Source organism: Notamacropus eugenii, chromosome 5 (assembly GCF_028372415.1).
Source record: "Notamacropus eugenii isolate mMacEug1 chromosome 5, mMacEug1.pri_v2, whole genome shotgun sequence".
NCBI lineage: Eukaryota > Metazoa > Chordata > Mammalia > Diprotodontia > Macropodidae > Notamacropus > Notamacropus eugenii.
Window position 1 is genome coordinate 441135015 of NC_092876.1, and position 6469 is coordinate 441141483.

Consider the following 6469-nt stretch of genomic DNA (forward strand, 5'->3'; position numbering starts at 1 on the left):
GTTTTCTCTTCTTGATCTGTTCTCCAGATCAGTTGCTTCTTTATGTGATGTTTCTATTTTTTTTTCATTTTATACATATGTGTGTGTGTGTGTGTGTGTGTGTGTGTGTGTGTGTGTGTAATTTCTTGGTTTCATAACTTTGGTGGCTTCCCCTTGCAAAATTCTAATTCTCAAAGAGTTCTTTTCTTCTGAAGTTTTTGGATCTCTTTTGCTAACTAGTTCACATTCTTTTCATAATCTCCTTGCTTTTTTTAGCTTGTTCATTTAAATAAATTTCTCAGTCATTTTAATTTGATTTTTAAAGTCTTTTTTATGTTATTCTATGAATTCATTTTAGGCAGGTGACCATTTGATCATACTCTTTGAAGTAAGAGAGGGTTTTTTGCTTCAGTATACTCCTCTCAAGATGATCCCTGGTCTTTCCTATTCTCATAGCAACTTTCTATATTTGGGTTCTTTCTCCTTTGTTTGCTCTTTTATTTTTTAATTTGTAACAACTTATTATTGTAATCACCTTTATTTCTGGGTCATAGGGGAATAGTGACTCTGGCCTCAGATCCTCCTTCAGTGCTTCCCTTTGGCCTAGAACTGAAACCAAGTATTCTGCCCTCCTGTCAGTACCCACAACCAGAGTCATCCCCACCCCACTCTTTTGGCACTCCCAGGACATGTGCCGGTTACTTCTTGCTCAAGGCTACATATCAGCAGCGTAGCTGGAACTGATGTCCCTGATCACCAAAGGTGTTCTCAATCTTCCCTTGCTCAGACGCCTGACTCCCCACACTGTTTGGGAGGTGAGAATTTCTGTTGGGGTCTGGAGGTTGAGACTTGTTGCTTGCTATTTCAGTGGAATTAGTCTGAAAGTGTTTACATTTCACATGGACCAAACTTGAATCCTGGGATTTTTCTTCTGATCTTCCCTGGTTGTCCCAGGAGGACCACTGTTCTACCCCAGCTCCTGTGTATTTTTAGTGTTCTACCCTGAGTTGCTATTTTGTCTTGTTTGTCGGGAGAAATCTGAGAGCTTGAAATTTTTGACCTTTTCCACCATCTTCCTTGAATCCTCTCTCTGAAATGTTACTTTCTAGAATTAAGGAAAAATAGAAAAACTTGGCTGAAGAAATGAAAAGTCTAATTATCCCAAGGAAACTACTAAAGAAAAGACAATGATGAGTGTAACAGTATCAAAATGTATTGCAAATGCATGGCATGGCATAGCTTTTATTAAGTACTTGTTAGGTGGGAAGCACTGTACTAAGCACTGGTGATACAGTCCGGATAGTCTGTCCTTTCAAGCTTTTATCTGAATAAGGGTTGACAACAGAAATTTCAAAGATATAGTTTTCAAAGTTATTTGGTAGTGATTGAGCAACTGAAAAAGTTGCTAACTGGTAAAGGTTTGGTACATAAGAACCTGAAGCAATTGAATATTGTTGCATAGTGTTTGAAAAATTAAATGACATACTCCAAGGGCAAAATTTCATTCTTCCTAGGAAAACTAGAAAGCAGTGTGTCAGAAACTATATTTAGACAAACCTCTTACAGCACATAGCAGAAGCTCCACAACCTATATAAATGTTCGTAGCATAGACTTTATAAGTATGGTTAGTGGAAGAGTTATTGACCAAATAAGGGATAAAGAAAATTACACGTGATACAATTTTGATTTCTTAAAACTGAATTTTTCAGAGAAAATCAACATAGTTATATTTGTGAGAGAAACAGTTAAATAGTAAAAATCTCTATAGCCAATTTCTTACATAATATTTCATATTCATTGCTACTTATAGAGTTGCTAATTATAGAAGTGTTTACAAAAATATAGTGTAGAGTTTTCCCCAGAGAAGTGCAGAAAGTTTAAAAAATACTAAATATAACAAAAATGAAACAAGGAATTTATTCCTACATAGAAAATGGAATGTTAAATGATAAAAAATTCAAGTAATTAGTATAAAATTCAGTAACTTATCACTACAAGTAAAAAATCACTTGGTAGCCAAGTACTTCTGCCACAATGAAGCATAATATTTGGAAAGCCACTAATTAGTGGTTTTATATTTTATTTTTTATTGACAATATTCAAATATCCAAGATGGATCTAATTAAAATGCTTTTGTCTAAGGGCATCCCACTCAGATATGAAATCCTCCCTTGTCAAAAGCCCAATACTGTTACAACTGCTATAGCTGTAAACACCCTGATAATTGCTTTCCTTGTCTCCAACCCTCAAAGGCCTTCCAAGGTCTTTAAATGTTAGTTGGAGTCACAAATGGAGAGGTATATCATTTGGGGTTTTTGGTACAAATCCAACTCATTAAGTCTATGCCTCACATGGAGAGTAATGATACAGAAGGCTCTACCTCTGCACAATTCTGACTATAGAAAATACTCTTTCTGCCCTCCACCCTAACTATAATCAGATCCTGTATTCTTGAAAACTATCTCTGAGAACCTTGACAGAAGCTACATATGAATCCTCAGCTTCTCTGCTTTAGCAACTACTTCGGAGATTCAAACCAGTGACAAATCATACATTGCCTGAAGAGTGTAGAGAATATATTCTGTAAGGAAGATAAGTTTGGGAACTTAGTGTTTCTGTTTTAGTGGAATACCAACTTAACATTTCCTAAATAGGATATAACTAGGAGATACTACTTAAAAATTATTTTACTGAGTGACAGAGGAATAGGGCACCAGTGAATTATTTGTAGACCTATGAATTTTTACAGTCAATCTGAAAAGGATCTTAGACTTATACCCCAAAGTCACTAAACAACACCTCTTCTTGAGCCCAGAAGTAACATTACTAAGTATATAGATCCAAGAGGGAGCAAACCCATATTCAATTCAGTTTAATTTAATTTAACAAGCATTTATTAAATGTGTACTCAATTCCAGGCACTGCGCAAAGTGCTGTGTATACAAGTAAGAAAAATACAATTCCTACACTCAAAGTACTTACAATCTAAGGAAGGAAGATGCATAAGAGGAACTAAAAAATCCAGGAGGTATGCTATTCTGAGAAGAACTGCTAGTGGAAGATGTAGTTATCAAGAAGACTGTGAGCCCTCTATAAAAGAAGGGGAGTGGTGGTGGGGGGCACCAGTCCTCCAATCAGAAAAGAGTGAAAATAGAGTAAGTTGGCAAGTTGTATAGTGTGCAAACCTGAGTCACTTTTCATGGTGATGAGATTTCAGGTAATCAGATTATCTGAGTGTGGAAGGGAGAGCAGAGGGGACCTATTGCCATGCGGAGCAGAACCTAAGCAGAGTTTGTTGTTCATGACACAAAGAACTATTACCAAAGTGGGTGCAGATCAATTGAAGAAGGCCAGAATAAAATATGGTTTATGAGTGTAATCTTTCTTATACTATGAGAAATGAAGAAAGGGAGAGGCCCAACTTGTGTGATCCTCGCTGGATGAGTTATTTGTGATTATTCTTATTCTGCTTCCTCACCTGTAAAAAAGGGATTTGAACTAGATGTCTTCTAAAGTAAGTTACAGTCCTGTATCTACCTATACCTTACCTTTTACTCTCACTATGTGAGTAACTCACTTTCTTTTACATTCTTCCATTTCTTTCATAATATTTGTACTTCCATATTTATTATGTTACAAGCCATCCACACCTCCATCTACCATTCAGTTTTAACACTTCAGAGATCAAAGTGCTCCATGACGTATAACCATGCCACACCAGCAGGATGGTGTCACTAAGAATAGAGACCTTTGTTTGTGGGACAAGTTTAGAGTCACTAAATGAAATTTTCTGAAGACAATTGAACCTATTCTCATTGAGTTTAATCTTAAGTCCAAATCATTTTCCATTTGAATTTTTTGATCTATAAAAGATAGATAGATACATACATACATAAGTGAATGTATATAAAAATATACACATACACACACACATATACCTGTGTGTGTTATGCATTTATATAATAGTACTTTCCATCATATTTAAATATATTTGTATTTGTTCATGTGTATATATGGAAAAAATACCTATTGTTTACACTGAGGATGAACTATATATCATAACCAATTTAGACAATATATGTAATTTATTCCTTTCTGTTTAGTCATTGTTGTTTATTTCCCTGTGTGGATGATTAGACTAAACCATCCTGAGTTCTTACAGAACTCTTCTAAGCCTCTGCATTTTGAAGGAACATGATATAAACAGCATGATCTCATTCTAAAGGGAAAATATGGAGGACTTCATCATTCAGTGGGCTTTACTCTGCAAAAACATGAAATAAAAAATCTAAACTATGACATTCACTATCATATCAATGACCAAATGGAAAAATTTATAATACGAAGACAGGTACATTGTAATTGTTGCAATGTGCCTACTGTAAAACTCAAAGTAGCTAGAGCTTTATTATAAATGAAAGATTTCCTCCTTCAGTTTCTTGGCATCTTTTTTGTTGTAAAACATCATTTCCCTGTGACTTACAAGGTGGTAAATTTCCTCCTGTTACTTTAATAGCTATTTTCTGTGTGACTAGCTTCTTGAAGACCTCCTCATCTGACTGTAGAAGAACATCACGTGTCCTGTGAAGTATTCAACCAGAAAAAAAGCAAGGACTAAAAGACTAAAAATTTACCAATCCTTCTTGTTGGAAACCATTTTTCACCAATCCCAGTGAATCTAGTGAATGCCCTAGAATGGCCTCAGAGATAATCATATAATATAGCCCCACAAAAATGACATGTGTATTTTATCTTCAAAAAACTTTCAAGGATATGGAGGTCTTACATTATTTATTCTCCTTCTAGATCACAAGCAGCCAAATTTGTGCATGGATAAATTGTTCCTTTATTTTCGTTATCTGGCTTCAGACCAGAGAGAGTTACTTTCACATTGGTCCAAGCAGCTTAATTTTCCACAAATGAAGTTTCAGAGCACTATTAACCTTTCATTAAATAATTAAAAATAAGCATTTCCATGCCCTTTGAAGTGGTCTATTGAAAACTTCTCTCATTCTTAATTGTTTCTGATATTGAAGTGTGAAGAAAGGAAAATTTGATGAATTCTTCCTTTCCTCAATAATTGAACATTTGCAGTTCCTCTGTTTCTAGTTACAGTACAAACCTTTTATTTCAAGGTTTGTTTTTATTTTATGATTAGTAAAATGGCTTTGATAAACCACAACTAAAGCAGGGAGAGGCTTTCATGCCCATTTGGGACAAAGAAATACATCTGGCTATGTCTATGCAACTTATTAAGTAAGGTTGTTCTTCTTATTTTAAAAGTAACAAACATCACTAATGATTGCTAATTTACCAAGAGAGATGGCTCAGAAAGTTTTCTGAATGAAAAGATTTCCCATTAGATTAGAATATAAAATAATATTTCTGGTCAGTATTCTCACAGTTTCTTTGTAAATTCTAATAATATTTGCATAGTTTGAAACTGATAGAGCATGACACCTTTCCCCACCCCTTTCTTTGTTATGGAAAATTGTAAGAAAGTGACCCTCTAGACTTGAGGGTGGCTTTTCTGCTATGAATAACACCACTCAGAACATGGTGATATCTTCTGTCTACATAGACAAAATAAAATGGGAAATTGTTGCTTTTGTCAAGATAATTCTGCCGTAAGAAGATCCTGACCTGAATGGGATAACAAAAGTATATGTGCCTTGTTGTTTAAAAAGGAAATTCTGGATAATTGCCTCAATTTTTACTGGAATTGGTTAGGTTATCTTAAAGGGATGAAAAAGCTTTGGTTCAGAAACAACTAGCAGTAAAGGAAGCTTGATATCTAGCCCTGCTCTTTTAATTATCTGGCTGTATGACCTCTGACCAGTCATAATCTCTTTGAGCCTTGGTTTCCTTATCTGAAAAAATTGGATTTCAGTGGTATTTAAGAATGTTTATGATTCCACAACCCCCCAAAATTATCATCCCTTATATCGGAAATTCATAAATTTACATATCACTCAACTTAAAAAAAGAGAAAGAAAAGGAAGAATCTGTAAGTAATACTTAACCTATTAGAAATGATCAAATTCATTATCTCTCCTTCACAGAGTCTCCATGCAATTTCATCAGTTCAACAAAATAATAGAAAAAACAAAGCAGCATTAAGGCAAAAGATTCAGCACCTGAAGGTGACAGGCACACCCAAATTTTAACTGAACCTCAATCCACTGGAGAAAAACAGAGGGCAATAACAAGGCAAAAAACAGAAAGAATGTGACAATTCTGTAACCAAACATTAAAGAGAATAAATCCACTCAATCATAACAAAGGAGGAAAAAAAAAACAAAACATTGATGTTAGGTCTGTCTCTCTATATGATCATTGAGTATTTTCAATCACATGAATTTTTATTTAATATCTATTATATGAGAAGAAATCAAGTTGCCTTTCTTCTGATACTTAACTCTTTAGCATAGGTTTACACAAAATTATAGATATAATTTTAATTTAGATGATATATAGACAGGACTTAAA